At 49.0% G+C, this 16118-nt stretch overlaps 1 protein-coding gene across 4 annotated transcripts in view; it reads left to right on the top strand.

The window, feature by feature from the left end:
* Positions 1–16118, top strand: part of Rich (Guanine nucleotide exchange factor subunit Rich) — a 567547-nt gene that overhangs the window by 45906 nt on the left and 505523 nt on the right. The window lies entirely within an intron of this gene.

Below are 16118 nucleotides of genomic sequence, written 5' to 3'. Positions count from 1 at the left end.
CCCAGAGGCTTCAGAGTCTATCCAGCTGATTCCCTTCTTTAAAGCTTTTCCCCCTGGACTCCGCCTTTCCCCCTGGACTCCGCCTTTCCTTCTGAGGCTGTGGGCGTGGATGAAGGCTCTGCCCTGGAACCTTTGTTGGTGGTTTCCAGGGCTCGGAGGGGTGGGGGGGGGAAGTCCGAGTGGAGCTCTTTCCGTTTAATCCTGCTTGGGCCCCTTGTGCTTTCTTTGTGGGGCTGCTTCTGCAGGGATGGGGGGTTTTTGTACTCTCCTTCCCATTGAGTTTGAGTTGGATGCGGTTCCGGGTGCCTTCTGTGTTCCTCGGATTCGTCTTTCTGGGGGTTTTCTTGCTCCTGGATATCCCCTGTAAAGGTTTGGGAGACTCTTGGCGCTTACTTCCTGCAGGATTCGGTTTTTGAGGCTTTCATCATTCAAGATGAATGATGAACATTCAACCAACTGAATTAGTGGGTTGTTGGCTCACCCGGGTTGGTTCCCCTTAACCCTCAACTGCTAGAGGACCAAATGGAATTCACACCCACAGGCGCAACAAAAAAAATATTCCAATAAATTCTTTCGTCTTATAGAAGTGTTCATTTTTGTTCCCTGATCACGGAAAAAATAACAAAAAAATCGTAGGTGGCATATTTTAGCCACAATAGGGTAGGGAAGTGTGGCAAAAAAGGGGCGTTGGCAGAGCCTTCGCCAGACGAGGCTGTCAGATGCTGTCAGATGGCAGATGGCAGTTACCACAAAGATATTATTACCTAATTATTTCAATGTCTCTGATTGATTTTTTCTTAGTTTTTTTGCAGTAATATTATTCCATACAGTGAATTGTGGTATATTTATATAATAAAGTGTGTGAACCATCGCTGTACTCAAAATTATGGTGTGCATATTAATGATTCAATTATTATGTTCATAAAACAATAAACAAATAGTTTTGCTGTTGTTACACTATATACACAGGTTATATATAAGTATCTGCATGTTTTGTTCACCATAACGAACTACTAAGTTGGTCCTGTGAGTCAAAAAGCAACGAGGAGTGACTGCCAAACACCAGCGAACCACTCACTGCCACTCCCTCCCTCAACACCACCTCACTCGCCCTCATTCTCCTCTCACAATACTGTTTTTGCATTTATTCACTATACACAGACGTTATATATACGTATTTACATGTTTTGTTCACCATAACTGTACATCTAAGCTTGTATGGTGAGTAAAGGCACAAAGACGTAGCTACTCACACAGTCAGCTAATCGGCGGCCGCCCTCAAGGCCAGACGCACTAATATTTCTTGTCCAACAATATTGTTTGTGGTGTTATTATGCTATATACACACATTATATATAAGTATCTACCTGTTTTATTCACCATACCTGTACAAATAAGCTGGTATGGTGCCCAAAGACCATAGTGGCCATCAGTAAACAACATGCCAAGTCGTGCAGACGACGCTCCTCCCTCACCAAAATGGCGGCTCCCAACCTACTCCTCTCGCTGTTATCTCACACTATACACACGTTATATACAAGTATCTACATTTGTGTTCACCATAGCAAACCACTAAGCTGGTATGGTGAGTGCAGTCAATAAATGGTGGCCACACACAGTCAGAAGACGACGCCACAACCCTCCCTCCCACACCCTTACTCCTCCCTCCATGGAGCACAGCGGTAAATATCACCACAATCCTGCTATTATCAGAATCCTGGTCAGTTTTATCACAGTCAGGGGGCTTATCATTAAGTAATCAATATCTTATAATCAATATCATTAAGCTTATCAATAAGTAATAATTTAGTAATACTATCACTGCTAAATAATAGCAGTATCATATATATTATTGCATTTGTAGGCGATGCTGTGGTCACAAGCCGAACAGCGGTGCTGTGAGCTCGTGCTGCGTGCTCCAGCCTTGGTGGCTTGCTCAATACTGACGCCCTAACACCCAAGAATGTTGGCCTGGATTTTTTTTTCTAGGTGGCATCTGGCAACTATCGGTCGTGGCTGTACTATAGCTGCCCCTATCCCAGGCGGGGCGTTTAAATTATAGCGCTAGACACGATATCGTATATAAATGATGTGCGCGGTTTCGGTTTTGTCACTGATATCATTTATATATGATATGCGCGGTTTGAGGGTTAACCCCCACAGAAGAGGGGGTAGCACTAATGAACGGGAAGGGGGGCTAGTTTGATGAAGTGTTGCTTGTTTGTTTTTATTTCTGACGGAGTTCTTCTGCTATTTTGAGGATGTAGTTCGCAGTTTTCAACCAGACAGTGGTCTGTTTTGATTCGACTACTGTTCTGGGTCCTTTCCCAGTCGATGGCAAGTATGACATACAGTAATTTAAACGTAAAGTGTTCATAGGCCATTGCTCCCAGTGCCTCTCTGAGGAGGCCAGGTTCTGGCTCGTGGTTTTGGTAGGGGTGCATGGTACTGTGTAGCTAGTTTTCACCTATGACATGGTTTCACCGATTCACCTATCCCGGCTCTGTTCCCTCTGGGTACGCTGTCTTCATGCGAGGTTTTTCTTTTATTTTTATTTTTGCCTGTTGGGGGGGGGGGGGTCCTGCCTTGGTGTTCCTTCCCCTTCTACTAGGGTTGTTTGTGTTTGGTTGTACCCCCCCCCCCCTGCTTCGTCCTCGTGACTGGACACATTCTGGGGGTTCAGCTTTAGCAGTGTTAATTGGTAGCTTGGGTGCCGCTTAGCAGTACCCTGCCTGAGTAAACCCTTAGCAAACCCAGTCCTGGGGCCCTGGGAAACCCCACAGGGCGCTCGGGTCCACTGGATGTGACCCCTGAGTCCCCTCTCGCTTTTTGCAAATTTGAGGGTTGCTCTGTCCCCTTGTCTCAGGGCGACGCTCATTGTTTTTTGCCTCCATCAGGCTGCCTGCTGGGTCGGTGACACATTTGACCCGGAGTCCTGTGAGCTTGTTTCTTGTTTGTGACTCAGTTCACCCTGTGGGAACCGACCTGTGAGATTTATATTTAATTTATATGAATTTATATAGAATTTATATTTACGTTAATTTATATTTTTCGATAGCAATTTGTACGAGGTTAAGTAGACTGTATTTCTGCAAATTCTCACAAATCGATCCTTACACATTAGGAGAGGTTTATATTAAATTTATATATATATATGCAGCTGATCAAACTACAGTATTAAACTACATATATTAGCATATAAAATTGAGGGTGCCTTATCTTATTGTACAGCAGTCTTAGTCCACCAGATATAACTAGGATGTAGACACCAAATTATCCTCGTGTGAGACTAGCTTCCATCACCCAAGTAACTGATGTACCAAGATTAATTGTTGCTTCCTCCTCTTGTTCCTGTCAAAGGGCACTAGCTGTAAAGCCGGAATCCTAATATATGACAGCTATATCAGAGAAAACACTGTATACAGTATTATATAAGATAAGGACCAAGTCTTAATTACCTGTATTTAGAGGCTCGTTCGCATCCTAACCGTAATTAATCATATCTACCTACATTACTGGCCAATAATGACTTAAGATAAGATTTCGGAAAGACACTTCCCTTGTGGTTGTTGACAGTGTGTTGATGATGGTAGAACACTAATTTGATCTCCATAACACTTCGTCCAAGAGAAATTATAGGAGCTCAATTTGCTCCCATAGCTCCTCTGGTCTTAACAATGGCTGACCTTCCTCACTTTGTCCAGATGTCAGTAAGTGATAGAAGGGTCACATTTACTCTATTATGCAGGAGGTGAGTCACAATAACGTGGCTAAATTATATTGACCAAACCACACACTAGAAGGTGAAGGGACGACGACGTTTCGGTCCGTCCTGGACCCTTCTCAAGTCGATTGTGATGAGAAAGTAGATGCCGGCAATAAATAGGCAAGAGCAGTGAGGAGCAAAGTAAGATGTAGTAGAGGGGATAGCAGTAGGGATAAGAAGTGCAGAGGGCCTATTGGCCCATATGAGGCTGCTCCCATTAAAACCACCGAATGAGAGGAGATAGTAATAAGAATAAGAAGAGGATAGTAAGGGAATGTAAGAGAAAACAATAAACAGAAAAAAAGAGAGGAGAGAAAGAAAGATAAATGGAAGGGAAAGCTTATGTTAGGTCAGATTTGTTAGAAAGATTTTACTCTATTATGATACTGATAATTAAGTTCACTCAAATGAGATGTTTTTATGATATTAAAAGTCCAAAGACTAATGTATTTAAGAATAATTCCCAACAGAATAGCTGGTGAATTTATAGTACTATGTGGCAATGATATCCCATTTTCTATTGACAGAAAATTCCACTACAAGCTACATTTTCTATGGGTAACTTGTGTATACAACACAGCAGCAATATTATCTGCCTATTGTATGTAATATTATTAAATGGTGTCGGATTTTCCGACACACCCGATCTGATATTATTCGGGTGCAGGCGGCTCGCGCGTTGCAAGGTAGCTTTAGGTTGTTGCAGCACGCTCATTTAGTTGCTTCCCTGGATGCCCCGAGGTTGCCCCATTTTGTTTATAGGGACCGGGTGTTTGGGGTGTTGATCGCTTCAGCCTTGGTTTCATCTGCGTCCCTTCGTTCTTCCCCTGCAGTGGTACATTCGGTCCCCCTCCCTTCTCTGTTCTGGCTGCTAAGCGTCTGAAGGCGCTTCGGGGTCGGGGCAGGGTTTAGGGAGTTTCTGAGACTTGGGCAGTTTCGGGGTTGCCCCCTTCCGGGGTGGCTACGGAGGCATTCGAATCCGTTCCTCCAGCCGTAGCTCCAGGGTCTGACCAGTGGGCCCATTCTCTTCCTACTCTTTCAGCCACCCCAGCTTTTTCTTGTGTGGCTGGGGCTTGGGAGGACGACTCGCCCCTGGGGCTGATGTTTCAAAGCCAGCCAGCCCTCCCCTGGGGAGGGGCTGGCTTGGGGACCTTGGACCCTGTTGAACCCCACCTGGGTTTTCCAACCCTCTGGGTGGGATTACAAGGAGTGGGGGTTTTCCTTTCCCCTCTCTGCGTACATGTTAGTAGGGCGTTGGCCCCTCCCTGGGTTCGGTTCTGTGTCCCTTGGGTCCGTCGGTTCCGTCCTTCCTGTGGGTGATTTTGCCACTTTCTCACCCCTTCTTTTCTAGGACATGTGTTTTTCTACGTCATGTCGTCATGTTTTCATCGTCTTGGGATCCTGCATGACCATTGGTCGCAAATGCCACTGGGCCCTTGTGACTCTCCATGCTTCTGTGCTTGCTTCTCAAGGGTCTCGAAGGTTAGGGAAGATCTTCGTTTCTTCCAATATTGTTGGGTTGTCTGCCGGTGAGGCTTACATCCAGTCCTTTCTTGGACTCTTTGGTCCTCTTCCGTCCTACTTATCGTTTTTCGATATTATCTTATTCTTTTCTCATTACATCTTATTACATCTGTCTCGGCATTACTAATGTTCATTTAGTACACCTTGTAGGCACCCTCCCTGAGGGTTGGGTGTTGCAGCTCGGTCCTCAGGCGCATGCGCCGCGGGTGTTTATTTTGGTTTCTGTGCAGTATAAAGATGTGTTGGTTTTCCTTTTTCGCGGGTTCTATGCCGCTCTCACTCGTCTTCTTTCCAGTTATAGCCCCCTGGATACTGGGGGTGTTTTTATGTATGGGGGATTTTATATATGGGGAGGAGACTTAGTTCTTTCTCTGTTTTTATGGGTGTGGAGGTGGCTCAGAGTGGCTCCGCCTCCGCCTTTATTCTACACCTCATTTTCTCCAGTTCACGCATCTCTGGACATGATCTTCTAGTGTTGTTCCCAGAATGTTATCCCGTTCAGCTGTCATGATACGATAGTGTCTACGCTTTACAGGTGAGAGTATACGGTTTGGTGACACTGTCAGCCTGGCGCTGGTTCTCAGTTTTTGGATGATTCAAGTTCAAGTCCAAGCACTGTATGTTGATTGAGACAAGAAAACAAATACATCTCAAAGGGATAGAGTAGCTAATGCTATTTCATGAGTGTTGTTTATAGAGAGTTGATTGGGCATTTTGCGTGCATCTTAAAGTGGCTTTCCTATGTGTTTCTCTCCATGCTCCTCTGCCCCAGGTTAAGGCCTGATTGTGGGGAAGGGTTCCACGGAACATCAGTTGGACACTCATTCCTTGACTGTCTTTGCTTTCTTGATGCTCTTTCCTTGCTGGGCACTCGTTCCTTGCCTCAGTCATGGCTCTCTGGAGACTCCTTCCTTGACTCAGTCCTTGCTTCTGGTCACTCCTTCCTTGGCCGTTATTCAGTGCCTGGCTGCTCTCTGTATACCCTGCGCTTGAACAGCCCCACTGTTCGGTTATAGAACTTGGGTTTTTTCATCTTCTTGTATGTCCCTACCAGCTTCTGTGTTGCTATGTCTGCTGGTGTCTATAGGGTCCATTCACCCACTCCTGCTCCTCCTGTTCCTTTTTGTTGGGATTGGGTGAGCTAGGCTTATGGCCCTGGCTATGGCCTTTTCCTTGTGTTCCTTTGCCAGACAGTACATTTGGCCTTAGTGTGGTACACGTCCTGGGTACTTCTCCTTTTCTGGTACTCTGTTTCGCGTGCATTGTTCTGCTCTGCTGGTGCTGTTTGCACTGCTCCTGCAGGTTGAGGTGTAGCTGTTTTTTGCTTCGCGTTTCGTGTGTCAGCTTGTGGTGCACGCTAACTCGTTGGCCTCTGCCTGGGCCCTGGCTCTTTGGTTTTCGTCGACGAATTTGTCCTTGCTGTTTGCAGAGTCTACAGTTCGGCTCTTTCGGCAAGCGGCGGCTTCTCGTTGTCATCCGTTATTGGCCTTGGTGGTCCTTTTTGGAGTCTGGGGGTGGGGGGGGGTTCTTCCCGGATGGGGTGTATCTGCTCGCCCGGGTTGGTTCTTTCCCGGCTCGCCGGGTTTGGGTTCCTGGTTTCCCGGCGGACGTTCTTCTCGTTCCTTGCCAGCCTTGGTTTCGGTCGCTGGTTGCTCGGTATCCGATCCCGGGGGATTTCCCCCCAGCTCCGCCTCTTCTACTGATTGGTCCGGTCTGTATCTGGGCTGGTTTGGTCTTCTCCTTGAGTCTTCCAGTCTGGTGCTTTTGACTCGAGTCTCTCACCATCTTTGGTGGTCAGGTGGCTTTGCTGATAATGCCCCACCTACGTGCTTCGTCTCGACGGCGGTATGGGGTTTTGCTGGTGGTCCTTCCTTTTCTTTGTCTTTTCGTAGGTGTCCTGCGACTTTTGTTGACGTGGTCTTGTCCTTCTCTCGTGGGGGTTTGGGACTGTCAGCTTAATGCATACTGTCGCCTTGTCTCGTGCAATGCTGGTGGAGCTGCTGCGGTTTTTATTCAGTTTTGCTATTCCTTCTGCTCCGTTGCTTAGATTTTCTTGGGTGTTGTCTGCCTCAGGCCTGCTCATGCACCGCCTGCACCGTCCTGGTCTTTGGCCGGTGTTCTCTTGTTCTGTTTTCGCCTCAGTTTGTTGTGGCCCCTTCGGTTCAGATTTGTTTTTCCGAAGCTTTTTCTTGTTCGATTGCTGCCGTCTCATTCTTTACTGGCGAGGAATGGGTCTGCTGCTTTCCGGAAGGTCCTTGGGTTCTTGATGCTTGGTTGGTCGGGCCAGGGGTGCATCTTGTGTGTTGGGATCGAACTGTCGATTACATAGCCCAACACATTTAATTTAATCTTTTCTAGTGTATAGTTACTCTGATAACTATAGTTTATAGATAAATCTGATATTATCCGGATGTAGTCACCTCCGACTTAGTCAGGTTTCGTCCTCCTCAGCCTGACCTGTTGTCAGGTGCGACGCACTGACATAACTGAGCCCTGACTAAGGACAAAATAAAATACTGTCTCCACTCGATCATCCGGACTATATGGGAAGGACCCCCAGCCGGATTATCACATTTTTCGGATAATGGTACTTTTTCACCTACGAGTCCAAAAGTGACCATTTCCAACTATTTTTATACTACAAACAACATAATTTGAATTGCCATGCCACATACATTTATTAAATATTCAACTAGAAACCTCAACTTACCTTGTTGGTGTTCGTCTTCTTGATTGATGCCACACATCTTGAAGTTAAAAATTCTTAACAATTTACGTGACCTATACTAACACAACACTAAAATTAACACTTAAAATTACTGTACAGTTCATTAAGCTAAGTTAGTTTTGACTGCCAGCTGCTGAAGCCTCACTGGTTGAGGGCATTTGGGTTGCCTGTGAGGCCTCACTTGTTGAAGGCGCTTGCTTGCACCTCACTTGTTGAAGTGCTTGCTTGCACCTCACTTGTTGAAGCGCTTGCATGCCCTCACTTGTTGAAGGCGCTTGGCTTGCCTGTGACGCCTCACTTGTTAAAGGCGCTTGCTTGCGCCTCACTTGTTGAAAGCGCTTGGCTTGCCTGTAATGCCTCACTTGTTGAAGGAGCTTGGCTTGCCTGTGGCGCCTCACTTGTTGAAGGCGCTTGGCTGCCTGTGACGCCTCACTGGTTGAACAACACGTAACTTGTCTAATTGCTAGGACAATCTTCTTCCTCTTAACACTTCCAGAACGATTGATGCTGCTACCAGACATATTCTTGGCCAAAAATGTTCAAAATTACTATGAAAATTAAGAAAGTTATTTAAAAAAATATTTCACTAATGGCGCAACACTGTGAGGCCGCACTGGTTGAGGTGTATAACTGTGACTTGTCTTTTATTGTTAGGACAACTTTCTTCCTCTTAACACCTCCAGAACGATTGATGCTGCTACCAGACATAGTCTTGGCCAAAAATGTTCAAAGTTACTATGAAAATAAAAAAGTTATTTAAAAAAATATTTCACTAATGGCGCAGCACTGTGTATAACACGAGGGACGGACGCACATGGGTTGACCAGTGTTGGACGGGTCCACTTGGGATAGCGCGTTACGTAGGCCGCCAGGAGGAAAATAATTCACAATATTTTTGAAGGAAACTTCAGCCTGTGCACAATGCTTTTAGGAAACTTATTTATTTGTTATTACATAATTACTAGTAGTTATTTCATTTGTTTTTGGCTATGATTAATTGTTCTAAAATTATTGGTAATTCCTGTACCCAGGTGGTCCCTCCTGACGCACCCCTCCCACCCTCCCAACACCACCCACCCACCCCACCCCCCTCCTCCACCATGCGTCTACAGCCACAGACGGGATTAATACGGTATGGCCGTATTTTCATCCGGCCAAACCAGCTTTTATCCGGTTCCTGTGGCCATTTTGGCCGGATATTGAGATAACTTTATCCGTTCACGATTTTGGCCGTATAAGGGCGTTTTCCGGATGTTCGAATCCCGGATAATCGCGGGGTTACAGTATAGGTAAAATTTTATCATGGATATTTATCTATACTACCCAAAAACGTGGGTACCTTGTATGTCGAGTTATATATATACAAATTACTGGACACTGTACATTAGATGTACAGTTATATATACACTGAGACAATAACAAAGAGAGTACCATTACTCAGCAGTAATAATGGTTCTCTTCCGAACCCATTTACTTCTCTTGCCTGTATCCACTACGTAATAACAAAACGGTTCTTGAGACTCTCGGCCAACTACACTGACACGACAGTACATATATACAGGTAACACGATCATCTGTAGAACTTTTCTACCTTCTCGTGGCTCAATATTATTATCCTGATGTCGACGGTAGATTTCTAACACTCCCTACGGCGTTGACACTCACCATCTTCCACTGGTCATATTTCAGAAAAGAGTGGATCCTCGTCGCAATTTTGCCATATGGCTGGTCACACAACTAGGCCATGTCGACAGGGTGGAAGAGTGTAGAGTACTGCACTGCCCATGTTTTGACCTGTACTCATTGCCTCGCCCGGTGATTCTGATTGGCCATCAGAATTTCCGCCACTGGACGAGCCACACCGTGTTAGTCGTTAACAACCTGCATGGTTGTTGAAGTCATTTTCCCTGTAACATTTAGTAAGAAAGTGGTACTCTTAAGTACCACTACTTATACTCTGATGCGACGCAATAGCACAATAAAAGAAACTTCCCGTAACATGTGTTGTCTGGTTGCGGCCCTCCACCGTTATTTGCGTGCCACGGCTTCTGTGTCCGGGGGCGCGCTTTGGGTTGATCCGGTTTCTCTTCTTCCCTGTTCGCAGGTACGGGTCTCTTAGGTCGTCCTCAGGGTTATCAAGTCTAGCAGGCCTAAGGTTTCTCCCTGTGCCCCACCCTTGATGTTCATAAGTTTGCTGTTCTTGCTGCCGCCTTTGATAACATGTCCTGGGCTAACATACGGGCAGGGTTTTTTTTTGCGGTCGAACAGTGTCCTGACTGCATGCTACCTCGTTACCTTCCTGTGCCCAATCGAGCCTGTGTCGCTTGGGTCGGCGGCTGCAGCCTGTTGTTTTGACTTTGAGTTGCGGTGTGGAGCACCGACCGCCTCACGGGTATGTCCCCTTCTTTATTTTATCTTTGGTGAAGAAGCTCGCCGTAGGGGCTCCCCCCAGAAAACCAGCGTTGAATGTAATGAAACACCATTTTCTGGGTGTCCCGGAGGCTCTCCGGGAACCCTCCCTCCCTCATCAGCATTTTTTCGCGTAGTTTGACATCTAGCCTCAGAGCTGAAGGTGTGGATCGCCAGCATGGGGGATCTGGGGCTCCCCCTTCCCTCTCCCAGGGAGTGAGGGAGAGCTGCGCAGATCGTGTGACGTCATGCTTGTTTGCTCGTTTTCAATTGGGGAGTTCTGTCCACTCGTTTGTCTATTCTTGTTGTTGTTAACCAGAATAGGGGTTTGTTTTGTGGCACTTACCTTTCTGGATGCCTGTCCCGGTCGATGGCAGATATGGATTGCTCCAATATTTCATGTGCATTCTATGAGCCATTGCTTTCCCCGTGCCTCTTTAAGGGGGCCAGGTTCTGGCTCGTGGTCCCCATTGGGCCTAGAACTCCACCCACATTGACTGATGCCAAAGTTAGGGATATCTATATCAGCCTGGATAGCTCCGGGGAGCCTCCGGGACTCACCCAGAAAATGGCGTTTCATTACATTCAACGCTGGGTTTTTTCTCATCGTCATATCAGACACAGGCAAGAATATGAACTATGGTACTGTATCATCCTTTATTGATGATTGATCACAATATGATTTTCATGTGTAGGCAATATAGAGGACACAGCAAACCTCCAATATGATGAGAATTTTTTATCATATGATGATAATCAGGTCTTTCATTGGACCACAGAAAATAACAAATTTAATGAGCGTAAGTTTCAATTATGGCACAATGGAAAACTAAAACATTAACCCTCAAACTGCTAGGGGCCCAAATAGAATTCACACCCACAGGCGCAACAAAAAAAAAAAATCCAAAAAATTCTTTCGTCTTATAGAAGTGTTCATTTTTGTTCCCTGATCACGGAAAAAATAACAAAAAAATCGTAGGTGGCATATTTTAGCCGCAATAGGGTAGGGAAGTGTGGCAAAAAAGGGGCGTTGAATGTAATGAAACGCCATTTTCTGGGTGAGTTTTGGAGGCTCCCCGGAGCTATCCATGGCTGATATGGATACCCTAACTATTTTGCATCAGTCGATGTGGGTGGAGTTCTAGGCCTACCGGGGACCACGAGCCAGAACCTGGCCCCCTCAGAGAGGCATGGGAAGCAATGGCCCATAGAAATGCACATGTGATTGGGAGCATTCTATATCTGCCATCGACTGGGACAGGCACCTAGAAAGGTAAGCGCCACAAAACAAACCCCTATTCTGGTTAAACAACAAAAATCGACAAACGAGTGGACAGAACTCCCCCAGGAAAACGAACTAACAAGCATGACGTCACGCGAGCCGCGCCGCATGTCTGCGCAGTTTCCCCCTCCCCGGGAGGGGGAAGGGGGAGCCCCAGACCCCCTCGCCGGCGATCCCCGCCCCAGTTCTGAGGCTGGATATCAAAACCATGAAAAAAACCCGCCGACCGGAGGGCGGGAGGGTGCCGGGGAGCCTCCGGGACTCACCCAGAAAATGGCGTTTCATTACATTCAACGCTGGTTTTCTGGGGGGAACCCCTACGGCTCCCCGGAGCTACCTCATCAAAGACTACCTAAAAACAAGGGGACATACCCGGGAGGCGGTCGGAGAAACACTCCACAACACGAAGTCGAGACAACAACCCAAAGTATAGCATTCGCCAGAAAAAAGGGAGAACGACCGCAGACGAAGAAAACCTAAGATCACGACAGTAGGAGCCAAAAACCACTGCGCCTGAGAAGAGCAAGAAACTCTGCCACACGGCCCCCAGAAGCGAATGCCAACACAAAAAGAAAACCGAGGCAAAGCAAACCTGACCCCAAGGAGCCACAACCATCAAGGAGAAGAAAAACAGGAGAGCACCCTGTCCAAAGACCAGGACGACACAGGCAGTGCACAAGCAGGCCGGAGGTGTAACAACGCACGATACAACCTGTGAAACGGCGCAGAAGGAATATCGATACCGAAAGCTAGCAGCAGAAACCAAGGTGCCAGACCCAGGAACGGACCCAAGCGCCACAACATCCTCCGCAAGCCAATCCTATGACAGCCCCAAGAGGAAAAGAAAATGCAGGACCAAAACGAAAATGCCACAAGTGTGCAAGACCACCCCCACAAGTGCAGCTGACAGGGAAGGAACTCGCATGAGGAGCCGCCCCGCACCAACATCCCGCAGAAGGGCAGGAGCGAAAAGACTCATTAGGAGGAGCAAAATCGCTCCCAGGAAAACTAGGAGCGCCGAGACAGTGTGAAGAGAAGAGGTATTCACAAAAAAACAAAAAGGCCAACTCACAGAAGCTGCTGGGAAGAGGACCCACAAGCCCTAGAAAGGACCGGAGGGAAGCTCAATCGAATGACGACAGACGCGCCAGAAAACGGGAAGGAGCAAAACAGTCCCGAACCCTCGAGAACAAAAAAGCAAACACAAAGGACGAAGGCCCCAAAACCCCGTCGCACCCGAGACCAAAAGTCATGCAGAAACCCCAAGAAGAGGGGGACTTGACGGAAGAAGGCCCGTCCCGGAAAAAGGGGCGAAGATCGTAGAAAAGCACCCACCGACTGGACGGAAACAACGGGTACAACGGACAAGGAAACCAAGCCCAGGGAGGGGCCGACGCCCACAAAGCATGTGCGGAGAGGGGGAACTGAAAACCCCACACCACAAAACTGCAAGTCCCCCCCAGAGAGTTAGAAACACCCCGGCGGGGACCAACGGGGCCTGCGGCCTCTCACGTGAGCCCCACCCCAGCCCCGGGAACCCACTCTGCAGGCCCCAGGGCCGAGCTGTCCCCTCAAAGCCCCAGCGTCAAGAAAATCCCAGGGCAGCCGTGAAAAACACGAAGGAAGGGAGTCCACTAGGCTCTGGAACTTGAACCGAAACCGGAGGATAGGCGAGGGGCGAGACGAAGATCCCAAGCTCATCCCCAGCCAGCACAATGAGGCGAGGACAAGACAGTGAAACCAAGGAACATGGAAAAACCAGGCCCGGCACGGCAAGACCGGCAAGGAAGGAGAGCTCCAGCGGGAGCACGGAAGGGCCGAACATAACGCCACAACCAACCCCGACACGCAGCTGCAGTACCAAAACCGCAGCAAAACGTCACCACACTCCCCGAGGAAGCGACAGAGAAGATAGATAAATCGTACACGAGTGGCACACAAGGGGACATAGGCGGAAACCGAGCACCCAACTGAGCCACAGGGATGGTAGAAGAAACGTGTGCAGTGTAACAGGCAATCAAAGGAACACATTAGGCAGCCCAACATGGGCTGACCCCATACACAGCCCCAAGAGCAGAGATGAGAGTGCCCAAGAAGCACAGAATCTGCCCGACAGGCAAACAACAGGGGAGAGGCGGCAACAAAGCCAGAACCCAACCTGCAAACAAGGAGGCGAACACAAAACCTCCGACACAGGAAAACTTACTACCAAACAGGCACCCCCACCGAGGAGAGGGGCAGGAGTAGTACAGGCAGGAACCGCCTCGGAAGGGACAAGAGGCCACCTGCAGACACCCATGAACCGAGGAAGGAATCAGGTGGAGAGAACAAGAGCTGCCCAGTATGGGCTAATAGCCCTGCAGTAGGCACCTCGGGTGATACGGTCCACGTTCTCAAGTACGTATGTACACCCATTCCTACTCCCAAAAACAAAAACAGCGTCAGGACGAAGGAGACGCCAAAACCGCACCAACTCACCTGCAGAACATAGGCCCTGAAGGGCCATGACGCAAGCGTTCGAGTCCGTATCCGCTGGAGGCGGCCAGTGCGCCCATGCTGGAGAGGAGGAGGGGAGCAGCGAAAGAGGCTCCCCACCCTAGAACGCAGGGAAAAACCTCATGAATTCCACACAGCGGCACCCCAGAACACCCCCAAAGCAACGGGGCACGGATGGGAATAAGAAAAGAGCGAGCAAAAGAAAAGGTCGTCGTAATCCAGCTGTATTACGACGACCAGAGTATAAATCTTTTGCAGAAACGTAGGCTTCAGCATTGGAGTAGTTATCAGGAAGAAGTGCACCTGCATATTCATTAACAGGTTCATCACCAATAGGACGGTAATAGAGGGGTCTGGTAACCTTTACTGGAGGTTGTAGCTGAATGGGTTTAGCATCTGGGAAAGTGCCAGAAAGAAGCTGGCAGTCCTTTGAACGGCCATATGCAGCTCTGCGTACCCCCCCCCCCCCCTCCCCGAGAGAATTGGAGCAGAACATGTGTGCACACCGCCCGGAACCAAAACAAACTCCCACGGCACATGCACAGGACGCGAAAGAAAGTAGCCCAACCAGGCGAGAAGTAGCCCAACCAGGCGCGAAGTAGCCCAACAAGGCGAGAAGTAGCCCAAACGGTCATAAAGGAGTCCAAACCGCCACAAAGGAGCCCAAACGGCCACAAAGGAGCCCAAACGGCGACAAGGAGCCCAAACTGCTACAAGGAGCCCAAATGGCTACAAGGAGCCCAAACTGCCACAAGGAGCCCAAACGGCTACAAGGAGCCAGTATGGAGGCAAACTCCGGGACATGCAGGAGGAAGCCGCAAAGGCCAACGATGCGGCTTCCGAAATGAAGAGATGCGGTTAGCCGAAAACCTCCTGAAGACGGAACTGAAGAAACCACAGGGACACGGAACCGAACCCGGGGAGGAGCAGAACCCAAGCACAAATCGTACGCAGAGGGGGGAAAGAAAACCCCACTCCTCGTAACAGTAAGCCCCGCTCAGAAGGACGGAAATTCAGGCGGGGCGCAATGGAGCCCAAGGCCCCCAAGGCCGCTCCTCCCCAACCCCAGGAGCCTCTGCACCAGGCCCCGGGGCCGAGTCGACCTCCAAAGCCCCGGCCTCACAAGAAAAAGCCGGGGCAGCCGAGAGAGCTGAAAGAGAAGGCTGCCCACTGGTCAAAACCCCGGAGCATCGGCCGGAGGAACAGAATGCCTCCGCAGCTACCCCGGACGGGGCAACCCCCGAAACTGCCCAAGTCTCAGAACCTCGAACCCCGCCCCGACCCCGAAGCCTGCATATGCGTAGGGGCCGGAAGCAGGAGGTGGAAAAACAAGGGCGTGGAAGGAACCAAGGCCGAAGCGACCAAAACCCCCCAAGTCTGGGTCCCTACACAAGCGGGGCAGCATCGGGGCGTCCGGGGAAGCGACAAACCAGAGCGCGTTGCAACATCCTACCCTGCAACGTGCGAGCTGCCTGCACCCACGGGAATTCATCAGCAGACTGGGTGAATGGAGTCACGAACAAGCAACAAAGCTTGCAGGACTCAAGGGTCGAATGTGTCACCGACCCAACAGGCAGCATGACGGAGGCAAAAACAAGGAGAGTCACCCTGAGACAAAGGGACAGAGCAACCCTCAACTCGCCTAAAGCGAGAGGGGACGCAAGGGTCTCCACTATCAGACCTGAGAGCCCCTGGGGGGTTTCCCAGGGCCCCTAGACTGGGTCTGCTAAGGGTTATCCCAGGCAGGGTACTGCTAACCGGCGCCCCAAACTACCAAGCAAACTGCTAAAGCTGAACCCACGGGACGTGTCCACTCGCGAGGGCAAAGCAGGGGGTGCCACCACACAAACGAACCTAATATAAGGGGGGGGGGGAAACACAAGGAAGACCCCCCTACCAGGCAAAAACAAAAA

This window comes from Procambarus clarkii, chromosome 49, assembly GCF_040958095.1.
Source record: "Procambarus clarkii isolate CNS0578487 chromosome 49, FALCON_Pclarkii_2.0, whole genome shotgun sequence".
Classification (NCBI taxonomy): domain Eukaryota; kingdom Metazoa; phylum Arthropoda; class Malacostraca; order Decapoda; family Cambaridae; genus Procambarus; species Procambarus clarkii.
Note: the sequence above shows the minus strand (reverse complement) of the source record. Positions and strands in the feature narration are given on the sequence as shown.